Source organism: Urocitellus parryii, chromosome 11 (genome assembly GCF_045843805.1).
Source record: "Urocitellus parryii isolate mUroPar1 chromosome 11, mUroPar1.hap1, whole genome shotgun sequence".
Classification (NCBI taxonomy): Eukaryota; Metazoa; Chordata; class Mammalia; order Rodentia; family Sciuridae; genus Urocitellus; species Urocitellus parryii.
In genome coordinates, this window is record NC_135541.1 from 97,384,144 (window position 1) to 97,409,663 (window position 25,520).

Here is a 25,520-nt window from a genome sequence, read left to right on the forward strand (position 1 = left end):
AGACCAGGACTATTTTGGGAAGTGGACTTTACTAAAATTAAGCCAACAAGATATGGACTTAAATATCTCCTAATCTTTGTAGATACATTTTCAGGATGAATTGAAGCCTTCCCCCTCCACACACACACACACAAAAAAAAAGAAACGGCACAAATGGTGGTCAAGAAGATCCTGAAAGATATTTTTCCAAGATACGGCCTGCCTAAGGTAATAGGGTCTGATAATGGACCGGTGTTCGTGGCCCAGGTAAGTCAGGGGTTAACCAGGACCGTGGGGATTAATTGAAAGTTACATTATGCTTACAGACCCCAGAGCTCAGGTCAGGTAATAAATAAATAAATAAATAAATAAATAAATAAATAAATAAATAAATAAATAGAACCATTAAAGAGACCTTAATGAAATTAAGCTTAGAGACCGGCAAAAAAATTGGACTATGCTCCTGCCTTATGCACTGTTTCATGCAAGAAATACTCCCTCTGTTTCTTTGTGTAACCTCACCCCGTATAAAATTCTCTATGGTGCCCCTCCTCCAGTAAGGGACCTAACCCCAACTCTAAGACCTAACAATTCCTTTCACACCCCCTTGCTTGACAGACTTAAAGCTCTTGAAAGAACCTAGCGATACCTGTGGAAACAGCTGGCCACTGCCTACCAACCTGGGGAAGAAGGGACTCCACACCGATATCAAGTGGGAGACTTCATCTACGTAAGACGACATCAGGTGTCATCCCTGGAACACTGCTGGAAAGGACCATACCAGGTGCTACTTATAACACATACAGCGGTAAAGGTAGACAGAATCACTTCCTGGATCCATGCCTCTCATCTCAAGCCTACGCCCTGTCCAGACTCTGGCTGGAAACAAACATTATGGATGTAGGGACACACGAGCCAGATGCAGGTTGGCTAACCTAGATTACTATGTTTGCCCAACAGACTATCGAAGCCACAAACAGTCATGGCTCTGTGAAAAAAAAAAAAAAAAAAAACGACTTATTCTGTAAGTCATAAGGACATAAACATACAGGGGCTACCTGATGGAACCCAAACCTCCGCCAGTTCTCAGACCATTGCCCCTTGCTGAAATAACAGGTACTGAGGTATCTCTCCACCCATTCACTCCTCTCTTCTCCTGTAAGTGCCCATGCCGGGTCCCACCAGGTCCTCTTACCAGCTAACCCAAAGCTCAAACCAGCTGAGGAGAGCCCTCAGACCCCTATCCAAGATGTAATGAAAATGGCCTCTAAAGTTGCTTTGTTATCATTGAAAACAGGTTACTAAGAATTTAAAGTCCCTCACAGGCTTTTTGGGATACTCACTCCACTCTTCCCCTCTGCTCTACCTGTTCTACTACTCAAGTTTTTGTTGCTAGAAAAATCCCAAACCCCTTTCCCATTATTCTTTTACATCTCTCCTTCCTCATTCTCAGATCCACGGAGCTGCTCTCAGCACCACTTTCCCCATCCTCCCCCTCTGTACCAGGCCCACAGAAAAGTCTTAACTGGCCTTCTCCAGAAGTCTTCACTATGGCTGACTTTAGGACTTTCAGCAAAAGAGTCCCTATAAAAGAGTTCAGTACAGATAAACTTCATCTTTTCATGTTGCCCTGTTCTACTTGGCCACAGGCTGGAAAAATCAGCACTTCTAAGCTAGATACCCCCTTACTAGTTTTTCACAAAATATGTGAACAGGGCCTCTGGCCTTGAGCTGGGGCTTCACAGAGATGGCTACATTTCTAAGATAAAAAAGTTATCAACTGGGCTCCATGGTAACAGCTGGCAAGGAAAAAAAAAGAAAAAGAAAAAGTTCTCCCCCTCTCAGGTGTCCTTGAAAAGTTAACTTGCCCAGAACAGAGAAAAAAACAGAAACAAAAACTGCTTTTTGTGAACTTCTGCAGACTATGGACTTCTGAGCCCTTTCCCTTACATGTTGAGTACAAAATTCTGAAACTACCTAAACTTGGGGTTCAGGGGATTAATTGATTACAACAGAAGCAATGCCCTCTGAATCTAGTTGCAACCAAATAGGACTGTTTCCCTGTCTTCAGTGCTATCTTAGGTGCCTTACCTTGTCCGTCCCTACAACAGTATAATTGTATATACTTAAACATTATTTATGTTTTCATAAAATGGTCAACAGATGCAATTAATTGTATAATGGTGCAGATGTTTCCCAGAGTGCTCTATCATGATGCAGGTTCATTTAAAGATCAAATAGGGGGGCATACAACCCGGTTTCACTGGGAACCTGCATCCCTCACTTTAGCCATCTTATTAGGAATGGGAATTGCTACAGGGGTGGGCACAGGAACCACTGCCCTGGTCCATGGGACACAACAAATGACCCAATTAGAAACAGCAATGGAACAAAACTTAAAAATATTATAAACCTCCATCACAGCTTTGCAGGAATCTTTAACCTCTCTCTCTGAAGTTGTTTTACAGAACAGGTGAGAGTTGGACCTCCTCTTCATGAGAGAAGAGGGCCTTTGTGCTGCATTGAGGGTTGTTTTTATGCCAACCATACTGGAGTTATAAAAAAAAAATCTATGAGTAAATTAAAAAGACGCCTTAAAGAGCATCAGCGAGAGAGAGAGATCCAAAAAGGGTGGTATGAGTCTTGGTTCACACACTCCCCCTGGTTAACTACGCTTTTATCAGCCCTGGCAGGTCCTTTAATAATTCTTATATTGTTGCTAACTCTAGGACCCTGTTTGCTCAAACGTGTAGTTTCCTTTCTCCAAGCCCAAATTAGACAAGTCAAACTTATGGTAATCAGACAACAATATACCCCACTAACAGACATAAAATGTGACACCCCCCAATGATCACTTTTATGATTAAAAGTAGCCAGAAGAAGAAGTGGGAAATGAAAGGATAATAAAATAGGTACTTGTCACTCTGTTTTTCTATATGCTTAACAAAACACTGTTAAAATCCTGCGAACTGTTTGCTAATCTTGTTCCCAGAATGTGCTGTCCCCAACTGCCAAACTGCAGGATGCACTCCCTCACTCGGTTGCAGGCAAAGTGCCCACTCGCCCTGACCCGTCAATGAACTTCCCTCCCTGCCCTCTCCAAGAAAAGTATATAAACTCTGCTTAAGCTCTTCTCAGGGCTCTATCTTTCTTTGCTCTATTCAAGTGAGCACTGAGCCCCAGCATGCTGGTCCCCAAATAAACCCTTTTGCTGTTGCATGAGGCAGTCTCTTGGTGGTCTCTTCCTCCAACGTTTTGCCGGTCCCTTACAATATCCTTTAAAGGTGACTCTAAGCCATCATGTGCTTTTTGAACAAGGCTAACATTTTCAAGTAATTGACATTTTTTTCTTGAATTAGTCCAAAAAGTTTTAGAGCAAGTATTTTTTTTTTATCTTCTCATGTAATGCCTGTTTCTCACAGACTGATAACTTCTCCACAAAAACAAGAGAACAACAAAAAATTCAATAGCTGTACATATCACCAACTCCCATGGACAGCCATAAGGACTAGGGTGTGTTTCCATGTCTTCAGTCAAGGTAGACCACAACCCTACTTAATTCTTCCAGGACCACCCCCAAGTATGGCTGAGAGATAGCTGTTGCCTCTCCATCGTGCTAAGGCTACTTTGGCTATTCCCTCCACAACCATACAATCCCCAGCCACGCCCAAATAGGCTGCAAACACTCAGGCCTTTGGTCAGGAGAAAACCTGCACCAGGCAATGGAGCAGACCATTTTGTACCAGTGAGTGGTGGGGAGAGGCTGTGGGCATGGGCATGGGCATCCCTGGTCATGGGATCTCAGGGGCCTAGCACACTTACACTGCCTGTCAGGGAAGTCTTGGTCCCTCCACTATGCTATAAATTCTGAACCAGTGAAGGTTCAAGACAGTCCAAATCAAGCCAGACAGAAGTCCTCTCCAGGTCACCCACCCATTTATTTGGTTTAGGCCAGGCTAAGGCAGAACTTATTATGTGCCATTCTATATAGTCATAATATCACCCAGTTTGATGTAACTAAAATTCTACAGCTCTGTAAATTTTTTAAAGAGTTAGTAAACCATATATTTATATTTATACCACTTGCCCTTTTGTTATAATTACTCATTCCTTTCCCTCCCCTCCTGTCCCCTCTCTTTATCCTTCCTTCCTTTCTTCTTTTTCCCTTTCCTTTCCTTTCAGTGTTGGGGGTTAAACTTCAGGGCCATGTACATGCTGGACAAGCTCTCTACCACTGAGCTACATCTTTAGCCTTGTTGACAATTTCTACAGAAGTCATCTGAATTATTCCATAGAAAAACTCTTGTGTTAGACATTTGAAAAATAATTTGAGAAGAGTTTCAAACATGGGAATAAATCAGTTTTGAAAAGTTGTTTTAAATAGTATATGATATGAAATGTTTTTAAAAATAAATTGAGTTGGTTTTCATGTCATTTTTTTGTAGACAACTATTTATTTAAGAGTCTTTGACATCTTTTTTCAGATGTTCTTTTCACTTCTCACAGGATATAAACACTTCTAAGAAAGCTGGTCATTATAAATATATATCAAAGAGAAGGATAAGATAAGTGAGATCCTGCCTCAAACAAAACAAAATAAAATGTTGTGTGGGATTCTCTCACAGACAGGAGACACCAGGGTATTCAAGAGGAAGCAGTGTTTATTTGTGTGCATCTAGCCTCAGTGGATTCTTATCTGAAGGCTGAACATTTAGTGTAGAAAGTGATCTCTTATATATTCTAGTTAGTTTCCTTTTACATACTAGTCTTTGTCTTCATATGAGGTAATAGACATTCCTGATTAGACATTCTATTTCAATACTACAAAGTAGCAAGAATGTTCAAGATTGATTTCTGAAGGGCTCACAATGATACAGGTGGCATCATGTTCTTTTTCTTTTCTTCTGAGATATCTCTACCATTAAATGTAGCTCAGTGGTAAAGCATCCCTGGTGTCTATTCCCAGTACCAAACCAAAGCAAACCAAATAAATGCATATGCACTTAATTTAGGGCAGAGAGTTTAGCATTATAATGAGTTATAGTGAGCAAAGTTTACTCTAGGTCACTTAGAAGAGCAGCTGTGTATCTTTGACTGGTTTAAGGCCTTTTCTAAAGAGCAGATTCTGAAACAAAGAAACAACTTCAAGTGAAGTTAGCCATGAGCAACTCTCTGCCTGCAATCACAAGTGTTCCTAAGTTCCTGCCTGCCAGCTGAACACTTTGTAGGCCATTCCCTAGTGGGGAGAAAAGTCTGAAGGGGGAGAAAACTTGAATTCTTGGGTGATTCCCTTCTTATTTGGCTATTCTAATCAACTTTCTGTCAGTACCTCCAGTATCTAACATGCAGAGAGGTTGAATAGCCTCCAAATCTGGATCTTTGAGAACTGATCCTGGCCCTCACCTCACTCCACATTACTTGGTTGTTTTCTGAAGCACCTCAATACCCGGGTTTTGGAGGATTTCACTTCCTTCCACCTCTATGGCCTCCAGTTCACTGAAATTCTATACAATTTCAGCACATTGTAGTACCTGAAATTGGGAAGGAGTTTCTCCAGGCAGGAGATTCAGTCTTTCTAGCAGGCTATCTTGACCTTGAACCTACATAAGGCAGTCCCTTTAGGGCTACCCAGTAGACCACATTTGGGCTATTACTTTTGGGGTTGAGTGTTAGCAATTGTTGCCAGAAAGGCATATCTCCCTTGTTCCCAGGATCTCCCTCACTGAGGTAGTACTTACTATTTGATGGAGGATGAAGGCTATCTAGGTGCCCGCCACTCACTTTTCTCACCTCCTTTGCCAACTGGTATCAGAATCAGCTTTCTCTCACACAGCCCATTGCCCAAGGCCCCGATGACCCAGGAGGCTTTAGAGGCTAGTTCTGTAGGAAGGGTGAAGCCATTCTGCATTCTGCAAAGAGACACCTCTGTTCTTAGAGGCTGTAGTGATAGGAATCACCTTCATGTTTTCTTCTAGACCATCTTGACAGTGGGGTTGTGAAGGATGCAGTCAGGAATTCCTTTAAATCAGCTGTCAATTATGGCTAGAAATAGACCCAGGAACCTGTAGTCTTGGGCTAGAGAGAAGAAAGCATATTGGTTCCTTCTATACAATTTCAGCACAACTTTTTATTTCTCTGGTTTTACCCGATGTAACAACGCACTATATGTGCATTCATATATGTACCTAGGTTAATGATTTCCATCTTATTCCACCATCTTTACTCTCCACATGCTCCCTTTCATCCCTCCCTCCCCTTTTCCCCATCATAATTCCTCCATTCCCCCCCCCATTAGGGATCAGCATTCAGTTATCAGAGAGAACACTCAGCCTTTGGTTTTTGTTGTTGTTTGGAATTGGCTTACTTCACTTAGCATAATATGCTCCAGCTCCATCCATTTACCTACAAATGCCATAATTTTATTCTCTTTTAAAGCTGAGTAATATTCCATTGTGTATACATATCACAGTTTCATTATCATTTCATCTATTGAAGGGCATCTATGATGCTTCCACAGCTTAGTCATTGTAAATTGAGCTGCTATAAACATTGGCAACATTACTAAGCCATAATCCCAACCCACATTAACCATTTTTAAGTGCAAATAGAATTCAAAGTGCTCAGTACATTCACTATCACCACCATCTATTGCTAGACTTCATCTTCATAACAGAAACTCTGCACCCATGAAATATTGCCACCCCATTGCCCATCATCCAGTCCCCTGCTTTCTATTTCTGTGGGTTTGATGTCTCTATATACATCATCTAAGCAGAATTACATAGTAAGTGTCCTTTTGTGATTGTGTGACTAAACTTAACACAATGTGGGATGAATTAGATTCCATTGTGTGGATGGACAACATATTTATCCATTCCTCCGTCAATGGATGCTTACATTGCTTCCACTTCAGTTTTGGGGAACTCCTACTTGGCATTTCTGGAAGCTTGAGCAGTAGAGGAGGTTGGGAATCTACAGGAAATGAGCTGTGGTTGGGATCTCATGGGTCCATTAATTCCACCTTGATGTAATCTGTAGGCAAGAGGATACATGAGCTGATCCAGGAGAGGGCACCTGCAATTAGCACAGATGCTACAGGTAAGGCCAGAACAACCTCTTGACTCTAAAGAATGAGAGGAAATTATGAAACTCAAAGACAGACTTGACATGAGGGCCTACACCTAAGGAAAGATGAAGTTGTACCACACAAAGAACACTAAGAAGAAATGAATGTGAGTGAAGGATGAGCAAAGCTAAGGTACACCCTTCTTCCCAACATCACAGGTTGCACTTGCCAAACTTTGTTGATCAGTTGGTAAGAAGAAGGCTTACTGTCTACTAGGTTTGAGCACTCCAATTCCAAGATCACTGTTACTTGCTCCATTTAACAGAAGGTTACCATTTTACAGACTTTCCTTTTAAGGCCTTAGAAGTTCCCTGAGTACAAGAGCTAAGTCTAATCTTTGCATGTTCCAAGGTGCCTCATGCATAGTCAGCACTGAGCCTTTCTGCAGTGTCAGACTGAGGGCAGGGGTCAGGCCAAAGAAGCAAAATTTAGGAATCCATCAGTTGAAAGAAGATGCAAGTCACTGGGAATATTGGTCATCCATTATTCAGAGGTGGCAATAGCCCCTAACAAGCCCCCAGGGGCATTTCCATATATCTTTTCAATATAAAGGCCAAACAAAGAAGGCACATTGCCAACAAGTTGGTGCATCCCCACAAGCAAAAGTTTATAACCTTGATTATGAAGTTGCACCCCCTTTCTCCACAGAAAATCCTTAACTAGTCTTCTCCAGAATCTTTACTATGGCTGATTTTAGGACTTCCAGCAAAAGAGTTCAATGTAGATAAACTCTCTATTTTTGTATCACCTGTTTACTTGGCCACTGGCCAAGAAGATACCAGCACTTGAAGTGCTGGACACCCGCTTACTAGTTTTTCACAAACATATCCAATATAGTAGTTTGTAGAAATGTGCAAACAAAGCCTCTGGCCTTGAGCTGGGCTTCACAGATATGTCTACATTTTTAAGATAAGAAAAATTACTAATCGGGCTCTATAGTAACAGCTGGCAGGGGGAGGAAAGAAAGGGGGAAGAAGAATCTCTCCACTTTTCAGGTGTTGTCCTTTAAAGGTTAACTTGACAAAAACACTAGGAGAAAAAGCTGCTTTTATCTGAAGTTCTGTAGACTGTGAACTTCTAAGCCTCTCCCCTTACATGCTGGGTATAAAACTTTGAAACTAACTGAACTCAGGGTTCAGGGAATTGATTGATTACAGAAAAGCTGTGCCCTCTGAACCTGGCTGCAGCCAAATAAAACTGCTCCCTGATATCTTCATGGCCTCACTTCATCTGTTCCTACAATAATCCAGGCAGTCCTCTCTGTTTTGCTCTTGCAAATGAAACTCATGTAGATAACTATAATTAGTCATATGCTGGATTATCTCTCACTGACCTTAGAGTTATAGTTAATTCTACCTATAACCAGAGACTGCCCCATGGGAAATGCAAAAAACCTTTGTTACCAACGTACCCAACAATGCTTTTTGGAATATTCCCCTCTGATAATGATAACATCCCATAGAATTAATGTGTTACTGCCATACCTTCTCTGGGGAAGAACAACATCTATGTGCCTGGGCAAGTGCAGCCCCCTGGAATGTAACTAATGTGTCCAAACACCATATGGGCTACTTCAGTAACTGCTATGCAGAACAAGCCATTACCAACAGGTATGCAGGAAATCAGTATGGCATGATGGATATCACAGCAATATTGCTAGCTTCTAGACACATCAAATGGACAGCAGCCAGCTAGATAAATGGGTCTATATTGAGTCCATACCCTGACCATGGATTTTGACAATTGCCTTGGTAAGGTTATGCATAGTCATAAAATAATTAGCATTCCAAGCACCCTTAATATACTATATATACATGGATTTGTCTTTGTGCCAAATTATGCTTGTACCCACTATTCACAAGCTTGTGTTACACCACTCTTTGCCAGGCTAAAAATCAATGGTACTGATGGCATAAATATCACTAAGACAGAGATCCCTTATGCAGTAAATATATCCTGCTGGCTAACAAATTGTCTAACGCATGCTATGAAAGCTAAATATCTATTTATTCTCAGAGTGTCCCCAGCAGTCTGGCTTCCAGTGAACCTGTCTGGAGAGTGGAGAAGTCCATGGGACATGGAGATGAAGAATCTTCTAAATGACATACTACACTGGACAAGGTAGGCAATTAGACTTATCATCACTGGGATTATTGCCCTGGTTGCCACCATTTCTGCCACAACCACTGCCGCTGCTTCACAAACTCAGAGCATCTAGACTGCTCAAACTATAAACAATTTGTCTACTACCATGGCAGAAGCCTATGCCATTCAAAATGACTAAATATATTGTTTCAAGCCGCTATCTTAGTCATTCAGCAAGAACTAGACCTCTACCAGGAAAAACTAGATATTCTGTTTATGTTGCAAAGCCTCACTTGTGACTCTAAATTTTAGAGTATTTGTGTCACCCAATATGCTGTATCTGAACATGTAACCTTACACTTCTCAAATTTTTCTTAGTATATTAATGGTGTTTGGGATGCTAACTATTTTATGACTATGCATAACCTTACCAAGATAATTGTCAAAATCAATGGACAAAGGTGTCTATCTTGAAAACCTTTTCTTGCTTCCATGAATTGACTGAACATTGGAAAAACCTAATAGCTGAATTAACTAATCCTTATAAAGCTATTACCCTGGCCCTACTGTTCATAATAGTGATAATATTTTCTCTTGTTGTGAGATGGTTATGTAACCATGTGAAGACAACACAACGAAAAACAGCAATGCTGGCTGAAATCTTTGCAGCAGAGTAAGAGTGGGAAGATGTGGGGGAAAAGTGCATGGATTACTGCATATGTGGCATGTGTTAACAGCGTCTGAGTGGCAGGCCACTCCCCTTTTGCTAGGCATGTGAGCGACAGGCCACTCCCCTCATGCTAGGCTTGGCTTGTGAGAGGCACAGCCCCAGGCCATATGTTGCAGTTCCTGTGCTTGCTCCATGGCCCACTTATTGATTGGTTGCTGTGAGGAAAGTTAGCAGACATTGCATTGGTGGCTGCCTGTAATCTGCTTAGCTACTGCCTGAGTATAAATACATGGTGACTGTGCAATAAAATGAGACCTGTTTTCTGTTTGGTCTCTGGAGATCTTGATTATTGACTCTGAAGCCACACTCTCCTCAACCCTGTTCTGTGGACCTCCTTGTTGGATGAGGCCACACATAACAAAGAGAGTTAAACATTATTTTCAAAATCACATACTAGTACATGGCTAGGATAAAACTTGCTTCTTGGTCTGTTATCAAAATAAAAAGAGCTACTTCTACTTGAAGCTATCTTGCTAAACTCTTGGTAGTCTCCCTAAATATTAGGCAGTCTTTGAAAACAGACCTATACAGAGAGTCTGACATAGTAAAAACAAAAACAAAAAATAACAAAAAATTCAAAAAACAATTGCTGAGGGACCTGCCATTGTCCAGCATCGACTGTGGAAGATTGAGGGCATGGAGAAACCACTTCAAAGATGGTTTCAGAGAACAACATCTGCTTTATTGTACAGCAAAAAATAGCTTTTATAGTGGATATGTGCCAATTTACATATAACAGTCATGATAGACCAGAGATGATATATAACATATCATCTTATGGGAATCCAGACACCAAGAGTCTAGAAATTGACATGTAGGCTGAACTTGCACCTACATCTACTCCTTGTCGAAGAGGCAATGAAATTAGACTTGCCAATATTGTGACAGCATTTTGTCCCAAAACATGGCATTCTATGTTAGGATTTCCCTGCTGAACAATGAGCAAGACCCCCAGGTAGGTCCAAGATCAGGGCCTGAAACAGTTCCCAACTCTAAGTCTTAAACAACCTGAGTTGTTAAGACAATTTTTTGTTCAACTTCAGGCATACACTTAATAAGACTTTTGATAGCAAACAAGGTTAACAAGAGAAGTATACCTAATATGTCATATGATAACAGACTGTAGGGATTAAACAGTGGAACTAACTTTTGTCATTGGTCAAGCAAGTGTGTAGCCCACCCTTAAAAGAAAGTGGAAACCATAGGCATCTTAATTTAAATAGAATTAGTTTTTACAATTTGGGCAGTCAGATTGAAGAGATTTTGTTGGAATTGATTGTCTCAAGTTCCATGAATATAATTTGACACAATATATAATTTTATACAGAATCATTTCAGGAAAATTTAGTCCAATAAATGTGCATAAAATACACATCACAAAGCAGTCTTTAAGTTTGATGTAGAGCTTTGATTTTTTTTATTTATATATGATAGCAGAAAGCATTATAATTCTTACTACACATATATAGCACAATTTTCCATATCTCTGGTTGTATACAAAGTATATTCACACAAATTTTTGTCTTCATACATGTGCTTTGGATATTAATGATCATCACATTCCACCATCATTTATAGTCCCATGTCCCCTCCATTATCCCCCAAAACCACTGCCCAATCTAGAGTCCAACTATTCCTCTCATGCTCCCTCTCCCTACCCCACTATGAATCAGCCTCCTTATATCAAAGAAAACCTTCGGCATTTGGTTATTTTGGATTGAGTAACTTCACTTAGCATTATCTTCTTTCACTCCATCCATTTACCTGCAAATGCTGATTTTATTCTCTTTTATTGCTGAGTAAAATTTCATTGTGTATATATGCCATTTTTTTAATCCATTCATCTATTGAAGGGCATCTAGGTTGGTTCCACAATTTAGCTCTTGTGAATTGTGCTGCTATAAACATTGATGTGGCTGTGTCCCTGTAGTATGCTGTGTTTAAGTCCTTTGGGTATATATCCAGGAGAATATAGTTGGGTCAAATGGTAGATCCCTTCCCAATTTTTCAAGAAATCTCCATACTGCTTTTCATATTAACTTCCAGATTGGCTACACCAATTTTAAGTCCCACTAGCAGTAAATAAGTGTACCTTTTCCCCCACATTCATGCCAACACTTAGTGTTGTTTGTCTTTATAAGAGCTGCCATTTTTACTGGGTTGAGATGAAATATTAGAGTGGTTTTGATTTGCATTTCTCTAATTGCTAGTGATGATGAACATTTTTTATGTATTGATTGATTGATTGTACATAATCTGAGAAGTGTCTATCCAGGTCCTTCACCCCTTTATTGATTGTGTTATTTGATTTTTTTGGTGTTTAGATTTTTGAGTTCTTTATTTACCCTAGAGGAGAGTATTATATCTGATATGAGAGGGGTAAAGACTTGCTCCCAAGATGTGGACTCTCTATTCACCTCACAGATTGTTTCTTTTTTGAGAAGAATTTTTTTTTTTTAATTTGAGTTCATTCCATCTATTGATTCTGGATTTTAATTCTTGTGCCACAGGAGTCTTATTAAGGAAGCTGAGGCCTGACTCCACATATGAAGATTAGGGCCTACTTTTTCTTCTATTAGTTGCAGGATCTCTGGTTTTATTCCTAAGTTCTTGATCAATTTTGAGTTGAGTTTTGTGCATGGAGAGAGACAGGGGTTTAATTTTATTTTGTTGCATATGGATTTCCAGTTTTCCCAGCATCATTTGTTAAAAAGGCTGTCTTTAATCCAATGCATCTTTTTGGCACCTTTGTCTAATATAAGATAATTGTAATTTTGTGGGTTAGACTCTGTGTCCTCTATTCTGTACCATTGGTCGACCAGTCTGTTTTGGTGCCAATTCCTTGTTGTTTTTGTTACTATTGTTCTGTAGTATAGTTGAAGGTCTGGTATAGTGATGCCACCTGCTTCACTTTTTCTGCTATAGATTGATTTAGTTACTTGGGGTCTCTTATTTTTCCAGATGTATTTAATGATTGCTTTTTATATTTCAATGAGGAGTATCATTGGAATTTTGACTGGAATTGCATTAAATATGTATATTGCTTTTGGAAGAATGGTCATTTTGATAATATTAATTCTGCCCATCCAAGAGCAAGATAGAACTTTCAATTTTCTAAGGTCTTCTTTTACTTCCTTCTGTAGGGTTCTGTAATTTTCATTACATAGATCTCTCACATTCTTTTAAGTTTATTCTCAAATATTTTATGTTTTATGAGCCTATTGTAAATGGGGTAGTTTTTCTCATTTCAGATTTCTGAGGATTTATCACTGACATAGAGAAATGCTTTTGATATAGGGGTGTTGATATATATATATATATATATATATATATATATATATATATATATATATACTACTTTGCTGAATTTAATTGCTAGTTCTAGAAATTTTCTGGTGCAACATTTAGGGTCTTCTAAGTATAGAATCATATCATCAGCAAATAGTGCCAATTGAATTTCTTTTTTTCCTATTTGTATTCCTTCAATTTCTTTCATTTGTCTGATTGCTCTGACCAGTGTTTTAAGAACTGTGTTAAATAGAATTACTGAAAAAGGGCACCCCTGTCTTGGCCCAGTTTTTAGAGGGAATGCCTTCAATTTTTTTTTTCCATTTAGAATGACATTGGCCTGAGGCTTAGCATAGATTGTCTTTATGATTTGAGATATATTTCTGTTACCCCCAGTTTCTCTAGTGTTTTGAATGTAAAGGGGTACTGTATTTTGTCAAATGCCCTTTCTGCATCTATTGAGATGTTCATATGATTTTTATCTTTAAGCCTATTGATATAATGAATTACATTTATTGGTTGTATATGTTGAACCAACATTGCATATCTGGGATAAATCCCACTTAATCATGGTGCACAATCTTTTTGATATGTTTTTTATTTGATTTGCCAGAATTTTATTGAGGATTTTTGCATCTATGTTCATTAGAGATAATGGTTTTGAAGTTTTTTTTTTTCTTTTTTAATGTATCTTGGCCTAGTTTTGAAATAAAGATGATATTGGCCTCATAAAATGAGTTTGAAAGTTCTGCCTTTTTTTTATTTCCTGAAATAAATTGAAGAGTATTGGTACTAGTTCTTCTTTAAAGGTCTTTTAAAACTTGGCTGTGTATCCATTCAGTCCTGGGCTTTTCTTGTTGGTGGACTTTTGATGACATCTGCTATTTTTTCACTCAAAACTGATCTGTTTAAATTGTTTATATCATCCTGATTCAGTTTGGGCAAACTATATGACTCTAGAAATTTTTTGATGCCTTCAATATTTTCTATTTTATTGGAGTACAAGTTTTTAAAATAGTTTCTAATTATCTTCTGTATTTCCGTAGTGTCTGTTGTGATATTTCTATTTTCATCACATATGTTAGTGATTTGGGTATTCTCTCTTCTTCTCTTTAATAGCATGACTAAGGGTCTGTCAATTTTATTTAGTTTTTTCAAAGAACCAACTTTTTGTTTTGTAAGTTTTTTCAATTTTTTTTTTGTTTCAATTTTATTGATTTCTCCTTTGGTTTTAATTATTTTCTGTCTTCTGCTGCTTCTGGTATTGATTTGCTCTTGTTTTTCTAGGGCTTTGAGATGTAATGTTAACTCATTTAATTGTTGACTTTTTTTTTCTTTTAAGGAATAAACTCCAAGCAATGAGCTTTCCTCTTAGAATTGCTTTCATAGTGCCCCAGAAATTTAGATATATTGTGTCTGTGTTCTAACTTACCTCTAATTTTTTTTTAATTTTCTCTTTGATGTCTTTGGCAACCCATTGTCTATTTATTAGAATATTATTTAGTCTCCAGGTGTTGGAATGGATTTTTTTATTTTATCATTGATTTCTAATTTCATTCCATTATGATTTGATATAATGCAGGGTAGTATCTCTACTTTTTATATTTGCTAAGGGTTTTTTTTTGGCATGGTATATGGTCTATAGAGAAGGATCCATGTGCTGCTTAGAAGAAAGTATATTTTTTCATTGAAGGATAAATTATTCTATATGTGTCAATTAAGTCAAATAATTTATTATATTATTAAGTTCTATCATTTATTTGCTCAGCTTCTGTTTGGAAGGTCTGTCTAGTGAAGAAAGAGGTGTGTCAAAGTCACCCAAAATTATTGTGTTGTGGTCTATTTGACTCTTGAACTTGAGAAGAGTTTGTTTGATGAATGTAGAGGCTTCATTGTTTTGGATATATTTAAAATTGTTAAGTCTTGTTGGTGTATCGTTCCCTTGAGTAGAAGGTAGTGCCCTTCTTTATCCTTTTTGATTGATTTTAGTTTGAAGTCTACTTTATTTGATATAAAGATGGAAACTTCTGCTTGCTTCCACAGTCCATTTGAGTGGTACAATTTCCCCCCACTCTTCACCTTCAGTCTGTGGATATCTTTTTCTATGAGATGAGTCTCTTGGAGGCAGCAGATTGTTAGTCTTTTTTTTTTCTTTTCTTAATCCAATCTGCTAGTCTATGTCTTTTTATTGGTGAGTTTAGGCCATTAACATTCAGGATTATTATTGAGACATGATTTGTGTTCCCAGCCATTTTTTTTTTAATTTATGATATTTAATGTGGCTTGGTTTATCCTCTGATTTTCATCATGGTTTTTATTTCCTTATCTTGGAATATTTTGCTGAGGATGTTCTGTAGTTCAGGCTTTCTAACTGTAAATTCTTTTAACTTTTGTTTATCATGGAAGGTTTTTATTTCATCATCAAATCTAAAGCTTAGTTTTGCTGGATATAAGATTCTTCATTGGCATTCATTTTATTTCAGAGCTTGGTATATGTTGATTTACAGTCTCCTGGTTTTGAGGGCTTGGGTTGAAAAATCTGCTGAGATATGAATTGGTCTCTCCCTATTTGTGATCTGATTTCTCTCTTTTGTGACTTTAAAAATTATATTTTTATTTGGTATGCTGGGCATTTTTATTATACTATGCCTTGGTGTAGATCAGTCATAATTTTGTATATTTGGTGTCCTGGAATTCTCTCGTATTTGATTTTCCAATTCATTCTTCATGCTTGAAAAATTATCTGATATTATCTCATTGAAAAGATTGTGCATTTCTTTGATTTGAAACTCTGTGCCTTCCTCTATACCAATAACTCTTAAATTTGGTCTTTTGATGCTGTCCCATTATTCTTGGATGTTCTGTTCATGATGTCTAATATTTTTAAAAATGACAATAAAGACTGAAATGTCATTATTCATTTCCAAATTTAAATACTACCTTTATTTAAAAAGAACTGGAAAATATTAAAATAAAATATATTTATGATATGATATATTTAAAGGGTACAAATTGAAGTTAGAAATTGGAAAAAAATGAATTGCCTCACAAATGGAATAAAAAATGCCTGAATTATAAAAAAGGATGGAAGGAAGCTAAGGCAGGAGGATTCCAAGTTCAAAGGTAGCCTTAGCAACTTATCAAGGCCATAAGCAAATTAGTGAGAACCTATCTCAAAAAAAATTCAGGTCATATTGCATACTTGTTAAATATTCCTAATATTATAACTGGTTACCAAAAGAAAGTAAATGAAAATGAAAAAAAAATGTCAAAAACACAGACCTCAAAAAAAGGAAGGTAAGACCTATGCATGGTGGCACATGCCTGTACTCCCAGCAGCTTGGAACACTGAGGAGAGGAATAGTTCAAAGCCAGTCTCAGCAATTTAGCAATTTCCTAAGAAATTAAGTGAGAACTTGTCTCAGAGGAAAACATTAAAAAAGAGGTATTGAGTGGTTCAGAGATGAAGTGTCTCTGAATTCAATTTTAGTACCAATAAAAAATGGAAGCAAGTTCAATAGCCACTTCTTAAAGAGAAACATAAAGTTTTGATAAACATAAGATAGCTCAACAGCTTTAGAAAATAGAAAATGGCAAAATCAAACCATATCTGTGAGACAAATAGTATCAATAAACACATAGAGCAAATAAATTCCCATTAAATGAAGAGAGAATAAAAATTTTAATATCTTTGAAGAAACTGGCTATTAAAAATACATGATCCCTTCTCTCTCCCACCTTGCAGAAGGGATCATGCAAAAAAAAAAATACATGATCATTTCCCAGCAGAAGCATATGCTTATAAAAATCATTGCAGTCTGAACCATGGTAACATAGAAGGAAATAAAAGCAATGGTTCACACAATTGAAATACAGAACATGAAGAAAAGACAATGTACATTGAGAAAGATAAGGAGAAATAAGTGGGAAAAATAAAGTCCAAAACCTATTTTTGTTATAATGTATGTAGTTAGAATAATATTGTGAATCATCACACAGTTCGATATAAATGTCACATATATATAATAGTTTACATGAATACATTTAAAAGCATGTAGAATTCGAGTAAATACAAAAAAGGACATTAAAAAATTGACCATGCACATCATTTGTATACATGAGATAACTCATCTTTAGCAAAATTTAAAACTCCCCCTAAATGCAAAATACTACTTCATTAAAATGTCAACATTTTTTACTTTTGATGGAAGAAGAGATCAGAGAAAAAACTTCTAAAATTTATATGAAATATTATATATATATATATATATATATATATATATATATATATATATAATTTGCTCTGCAATTCTGAATGAAAAGGGAAAAACATATCTTGCAATAATAAAAAGCAGGGAAATATAATTGAAAGGAAAATTTAAAAGTTAATATACATGTATATAAAAATGTATGTATTTTTAATACAAATTGAAAAGTCAACATAAGTCTAAACACCTCAAGAACCATACTACATGTGGATAGATGACACAGCCAAATCTAAAGGAAGACTGACTTGAAGGCAGAATTCACTGGTGTGATTTGTGTATATGATCTATAAGGCCCAGGGGTGAAATCCAGTGTAAATAAATAAATAAAAATAAAAGGTATGACAGTGACATGGGGACACATTACCTTGTCAAGCCTATCTTACTGAGAGTGATGTTGGGAATATAAAAGAATAGGAGCTCCTGATTTTCTCACAATTCATAGATATATTGAATACACATATTATGTTTCAATTCCCTCTTAGACAAAGTTTAAAAAAAATAGTAGAAACCAGTGGTTTTCCATTTAGAGATTTATGTATATAAGTAGGAACATATCTACCACTCAATTATTTTAAAAAGCTAGGATAGACTTAGGCCTTAGTGCAGCCTTTGACAATATGCTATATAATTGAAACAGAAACAAAAACATCCAGTGTCACCCTGAGATCAAGATTGGGACCGTATATATGACACCCTAACTAAATAGATTTCTGTGCTTTTGATTATATTTTAGCTTGTGCTGAGAAAGAATCTACACATTCCTAAGTGCTAAGATCAGAAAAAAAAGTAATAATTATCTATGTTCACGCAAGGATATCATGGGCTTTAACTCCAGGGATCAGGAGAAAAAAGTTAAATCTCAAAGAACTTGGTATATGCCTTTAAATGTATTCAGCACACAAAGAGCTTCCATCTGGGGATTGCCCCTGTAAAAATTCCAGGACTGCCAATTATTTCCAGAATAAAAATCTTTCATCTCTGAGTTTCTTTTCTCTTGTTATATTACATTCAATAAAAGTAAGTAATTGCCTCACATGTAACAAAATACTCTTCAAACGAATAGTAAGAGGCTTATGCAGAAGTACCCAAAATAGGAAGCCATTTTAAATCTTCAGGCTATGGGAGTAAAGCTTGCTGATCACATGCAAATCTCCCCTAGATTACAAACCAATGGTTTTCCATTGGTGTGCAAGATTCTCAGCTGCTACAATCCCAAGTAGTAGTGCAGAGAAGGAGTTAAAAAGAACACATGTCTGTTTGTCCCCCAAAAAAGTTTGCAACACATACTGTCTGTGGCTACATGACAGACTGGACTCTACAATCTTCCATCAGGGATTTGATGCACAAGTCCAACAGTGGACAATCGTATTTAAAGAAAAATTGTTAGAATAGATTTTATCACCATTTGTGGTGGTACATGCCAATAATCCCCGCTGTTCAAGAGGATTACGCAGGGCTGGGGATGTGGCTCAAGTGGTAGCATGCATGCGGCCCGGGTTCGATCCTCAGCACCACATGCAAAGATGTTGTGTCCGCCGAAAACTAAAAAAAATAAATAAATAAATATGAAAGTTCTCTCTCTCTCTCTCTCTCTCTCTCTCTCTCTCTCTCCCTCTTTAAAAAGGAAAAAGAGAATGAAGCAGGAGGATTCAGAGTTCCAAGCTAGCTTCAGCAACAGAAAGAAACTAAGCAACTGAGACCATGTCTCTAAAGAAAATACAAAACAGGCCTGGGGACATGGCTCAGCATTGTAGTGTCCCCGAGTCTAATCCCCAATAGCCTTCCCCCCAAAAGAGAGACAACACCTTTTGTCAATAAGCTTATGAAAACAAAGATTCAAGAAGTTGTGGATATAGAAAAAAGAAGACCCTTGTACACTGTTGGTGAGAATGCAAGTTTAGGAAATGCATTTTTGAAAATAGTGAAAACTCTAAACCATTTAAAACACAACTAACATATAACATGGTTAAATTGATTCTAGGTATAATTTCAAGGAGTTAGAATGAGGAAGTTAAAGAAATAACTGCATGCCCATTTTTATGTAGCAGTATTGTCAGTAGTTAAGAAAAGAAAAGAAATAAAGTGTCTTTAAATGAAGGATGTACCAGGACATTTCTTTCAACTGCAGGGTGTCTAACTACTCCCCTGATAATCTTCACACCATATTTCAGACTTCTTTCTCTTGGCAAGAGAGGACACAGAAACTCAGATGAGCCAGTCCCTCAAAGTAAATAGACATAGAGATGTGGATACCTCAGAAACTCCTGAGCCAAGAGAAGGTATCACAGTGACATAAGTCACATTATCTTATCATGTCTACAGTGCATAATTCCCAATCAAAGACTTTCCAATAAGGTATCTGTATCTAAGGAAGAAAAACAGGGGCCAGGAATGAGCATTGTTTTACAAAGAGTCAAGTAAATCTTCTCTTTTTTTTCTCTCATATTCAATACCAACTGAAAGACAAAAAATCTCATAAAGAGTGCATCTAGTGTAGGAGAAAAATAATTACAAAATACTGCATCTATTTAAAATATGCTATGATGAGGAACAGTTTATTATATTGTGAAGTAATAAAATTGGCATTTAGAATGTGAACAAGAAAATGAAAATATAGGATATATAGTCTGAGACCAGAACAAAAACTAAAGATAAGTTTCAGCACTCTGAATTTGAGGTCCTGCTTCTCACCTACATACCAGCAACACTTTGTGAAGAGAAAAAAGAATCACACTTTTATTTGAAATTCTCTCCTGATAATCACAGCATTCATTACTACATAATCTGAGAAGATGCCAATATGCCAGGACAAAGCTGTCCACATGGGCTTTGGGCCATGATTGAAGATACCATAAATGGAGAAAACAGAATTTCCAAAATTGTAGCTGCTGATATATTTTCCACTTGATTGGCCAAAGGAGAATTAGAAATAAACTGCTCCACAAAAGGATTCATTTTTGCAGACACTGGAGACAATGCTGGGTAGTTCCCATCTACAAAAAACCAGTTCTAGCCATAGCAATTGCTATTTGAAATTTCTTCTAATTTGTCTCCAATTCCAATCTGCAGATGCAGTCTCAAAAATCTGCACAGCCACTATTCTCTGTTTTTTTTTTTAATGTGCCTTGCATTCTCCTAATAGGTTTTTTTTTTCACCTGAGTGGAAGCAGAATTTCCTGAGCATTGATGAGGAAGCAATAGATCCCCCAAAATGGCAATCTTCATAGATGAAAACTGGATCCTACAATGGAAGCCACACCTTTCATACTTGTTGTATATTGGATTGAACAGTTCTCATCCAAGAGCCCCTGGTTGGAAAAGACCTGCCCTCTGGGTCTGAACCCACTCAGTGTACTGTTCAAGTGACAGTAGATGACATCAACACCATAAATGAATGAAGCCACATTGAATCAGGATTGGCAGGTTCTTGGGTGCATTTACTTTTCTTTTAAGGTGATTACATTTGAGTACAAATAGCAGCTTCAGCTTTTATAAAGGCAAAATTTTCCTAAAGTGGTGAAATCTAGCATGACAGGTGGATATTTAAATTTATCCTTGTAAATAGGGAGAAATAATTATATGTATTGTATGCATACATATTGTTAATTATTGAAAACAATATAATGGGCAGTATTTTTTTCATTTAATTTTTCTGATTTATTTTCTGAGAAGACAATCCAATATAAGTAAAATATCAGGCAAAGGTGAAGTTTTGACTTTTCTAGTATTTACACTAAAAGAAAAAAAAATAAGACACAGTTTAAATTCATTAGAATCACAAAATTGAAGATTATATCAAGAATACTATTATTACATAACAAACATCAAACTTCTAATGTTGAATATATACATATTTAGAATACATCCTCACAACTATATTTGAAGCCTCCAGCACATCTTAATTCACAGTGGTCACATTCCATTTTGTGAGTTATGGCTCTTCTGACCTTGGGTAGTCAAAGACTCTGAATCACTGCATTCCATACAAGAGGTGTAATCAATGTTTTTCTATATAACTAAACAGCAGGAGTGGCAGTGCCCTCAGGAAGAGCAGAGAGAACAAAGAAAACAGAGTCTAAAAGGAGATGATTGTTTACCACCTGATGCTGAACACAAATTTATTTCTATTTCAGATTTCAGACAGCATAGAAGAGAAAAGACAGTCCAAGTAGTTGGAGGCTACATGCCAATATATCTCTCCACAGCCTTGATTCTAGAACTTAAATGCATTAAAGACAAAGATCTTATTTTGCAACTTATCCCTTGACCTAATGCCTAAGCTTTAATGTCTGTTTTCTTGTTTGGTATAAGGTACTGTGAAAGGTTTAGAACCAATCTGATGTATACAAGCTGCATACCATTTCAATGGAGGTCCAGAATTAAGTTACAAAAAAAGAAAATCAGTTGCAAATAAGGCAACTGCTGTTTTTCAGGGAATTTTCTCACAACATGTTACAGAAATCTGGTTTCCACTTATAATTGGTGTATGAGTCACTGTACAACTTATTAGATCATGATTGGTCTGGTTTATCTATTCATGAAGGCTTATCTGTGTTTTTTTTTGGGGGGGGGCAGTTACCTGATGACTGCTGAACTTCAGAAGGTGAGCTATCCTCATCACAGAGCACCTTGATTCACCTGCTCCTCTAGTGTGGGCTTCTTATTTTGGACATAGTAGTGTTTGAAAAGCAAAAGCAAAAAAATCAAGGTCTTTGGACTGTAGTTAGCAGAGTAAGCACCTTCATCGTTGCAGTTCCTATATCCCATAGAAAATAAAGAAATGTGAGAAATTGTTGCATATACCTGTAATACCAATGGCTCAGGAAACTGAGGAAGGATAAATTGTGAGATAAAAACAAGACTCAGCAATGGCAAGGCACTAAGCAACTTAGACCTTTCTACAATAAAATACACAATAGGACTGGGCATGTGGCTCAGTAGTCAAGTACCCCTGAGTTCAATCTCTGGTACCCCTTCACCCCTCCCCCCCCAAAACAAAGGAAAGAAAGAAGTATCAGATTCTAGAACTTTTAAAAAATTCTATGTTTTCACAGGTAAAGATGAAAATTACTGTATGTATGTAGCTTATAAATACAAAAAAGTAATTTTTAACATCTTGGCACTCAATATTATTCTACCTTTTTATACATAAATTTTATAAAATGGTTTGAATGAAAGAAAAATGTCAAAGCCCACAGCAATTGAGCAGATCAGGTAGAATTCAGAATCAAGTCTGCATGACTCAAGTTCCAAAGAGCTCCACTGGAACACAGACTGCATGCCAACTTTTCATACTGTCTTAGTTTTTGGATATAGACATTCCAAAAAAGCAGGATCTGTTTCTATATTGTGCATACCTCCAGTGGGAATAATATCCACAAGTGTATGATTCTAAAGCTTCTAGGAAAAAACTTTGAATAAAAATCAATAATGTTTCATATACAGAATAGAAAATCAATAATCAACAATACATTTTAAATTTCTTTCCATATGAGAAATATGAAAATGCTACAATGCATTCCACAAGAATAATGATAAAATATTCTATGAAACATTAGAAAAAGAAGACTGCATGTGTGTCTCAATACTGCTAAAAATGGAAAAATTTAAAACCCATAAAAGTATAGGAGAGCACAGCACATTTAAATAAGATACCAAAGAATGCAATAGAACTCCCTGATAAAATAATTATCTAGACATATCTATAAAAGAACATGAAGATACATGAAACTTGTGTCAATACAAAAGGATTTCTAATAGATTCAAGTGGAAAATGCATTCCATGATTATGGTATATATACATTGATAGAAATATAATTGCATGAAATTACTCTAAATATTTAATGGAGATAAACACAAATATAAGTTATAATAAAAATGACAAATAAAAATAAATGAAAAGCAACTAATTATTTAAATAAATCAATACTAAAAAATGATGTAATTAAACACATCCCCATCTCAAGAATTGTCAGTAATTTAGAGATGAACATTCACTTCCAGCTTTCAACTTTACTGAGAATTAACACCTTTAATGATAAGTGAGAATAATTTCCAATTACTTTTATGAACAATATATTCACTCTTACAAATATAAACTTGATTTTCCTGCTGATTAGTGTGCCCAGTCACACACAGTTCTCAGTTCCATGGACACCTTAGCCTCATAACTCCTACTTTTCCTCTAGTTCTGTGTTGGCAGTCTCTTTTACCTATGCTAGTGCATAAGTCTTGAGTCTGACTATCTCTTTACATATGCTAGTGCAGCAGTCCTGGGTCTGAGTCTAGTGCAGAAAGAAACAGGATTGTATAAGAATAACAAGAAAACTACATTTTTATCTCAATACATTTTCCAACAGAAGAAACTACTCAAAGGAACACTCAGATGTGTGTAAAGGGAATTGCATAGTAGTTAGTAAAACACAAAATGAAACCTGAAAAATAAGATCCTGCACACCAAGATCCCATATTAGTTACACATTGGTTATATGAGAAATGTACAAAGATCAATTTTAGACAATTTATTATTTTATCTGTAATCCCATCAATTGGGGAGGCTAAGGTCAGAGGATTACTAGTCAAAGCCAGGTAAGCAACTTCATTTTAATTCCAATTGTGCTTTCTTAAAATCTGATATCTCTACAGGTGTAGTAGCATGCTATTGAAATACCAACAACATTGGAGGCTCAGGTGGGAAGATTAAAAGTTCAAATTCAAATTCAGCAAGTTAGTGAGGCTCTAAGCAATTTAGTGGAAACTCTTTCAAAACTAAAAGGGCTCAGGCAATGGCTCATTTGTAAAGTGCCAATAGGGTAAGTCACTGTGAAACATTTAATACCTGCAATTTAGTAAAAAATTAACTAATCAATTATCTAGGTATCCTTTAAATTAAGAAATCAGAACTCAGTTCTGATCTGAAAATGATCCACATCTTCTTTAGTTTCATTTTTACTTCCTATATAGAAGTGATAACTTAAATTTGCAAATCTCGGGTGCATGATATATGTTGTAAGTAACCATAGAATTGTGAGCCCCTGAGAGCAGGACATATACATTTTTTTAGTTCATTATCCAGTTCCATGAAACCTAATTATAATAACACAAGGTCAATAAAAAGTGAATGTTAATTTAGCAGTAAAATAAAATATTTGAATTGTGTATCTGGCTTCAGGCATTTATATATATATATATATATATATATATATATATATATATATATATATATATATTTCATCTATATTTACATTTTATCTATATTATTATAAATATGTATATGTATATATATATGTGTATGTATGTGTATATATTAAATTAACTATAATATTTTTAAACAATTATTTATATGCTGTGCTCTGAATCAGTCAGCATCTAACATAGGCACAACAAGCACACAACCATTGAAGTACAACAATAGCGCCTAAGGTATTTTTTTTGTACTAGGGATTGAATTCAGGGGCAGTCAACCACTAAGTCACATTCCCAGCAGTATTTTGTATTTTATTTAGAGACAGTTTCTCACTGAGTTGTTTAGCACCTCACTTTTGCTGAGGCTGTCTTTCAACTTGTGATCTTCTTGTCCCCCCTCCAAGCCCTGGGATTACAGGCATGTACTATTATACCTGACCAGTTATTTTTTAATCAGATATAAACTGCTACATTTAGTAGTCAATAAATTATATAAAGTATACCTTGATCTTCTACACAAAAACACCGATTAATACTTTAATGTCTAAAAACAGAAGGGACAAACCTCATGGAATAAATAAATTAGAGGTAACACAAGTAATGAACAAATTTAAGAAGAAAATACACCAGATATGGTGGTGTGTATCTATAATTTTAGTAAGTACAATAGTGAGGCCACCCAAATAAGTACAAGACCCTGGTCATGATGATACATGCCTGTAACTCCAGCAGCTCGGAGGCTAAGGCAGAATGTTCTCAAGTTTAAAGGCACATTCAGCAAATTTGCAAGCCCTACGAATCTTTCTGAGACCTTGTCTCAGAAGTTATAATAAGAAATATTAACCTGCGCCTGATGGTG

General features: G+C 36.4%; 1 protein-coding gene and 1 pseudogene across 1 annotated transcript in view; both read right to left on the reverse strand.

Annotated features, from left to right (window-relative positions):
• LOC113177981 (cTAGE family member 15-like) overlaps positions 1-5,887 on the reverse strand; it is a 33,564-nt pseudogene extending 27,677 nt beyond the window's left edge.
• LOC113177341 (uncharacterized) overlaps positions 1-25,520 on the reverse strand; it is a 339,679-nt gene that overhangs the window by 297,671 nt on the left and 16,488 nt on the right.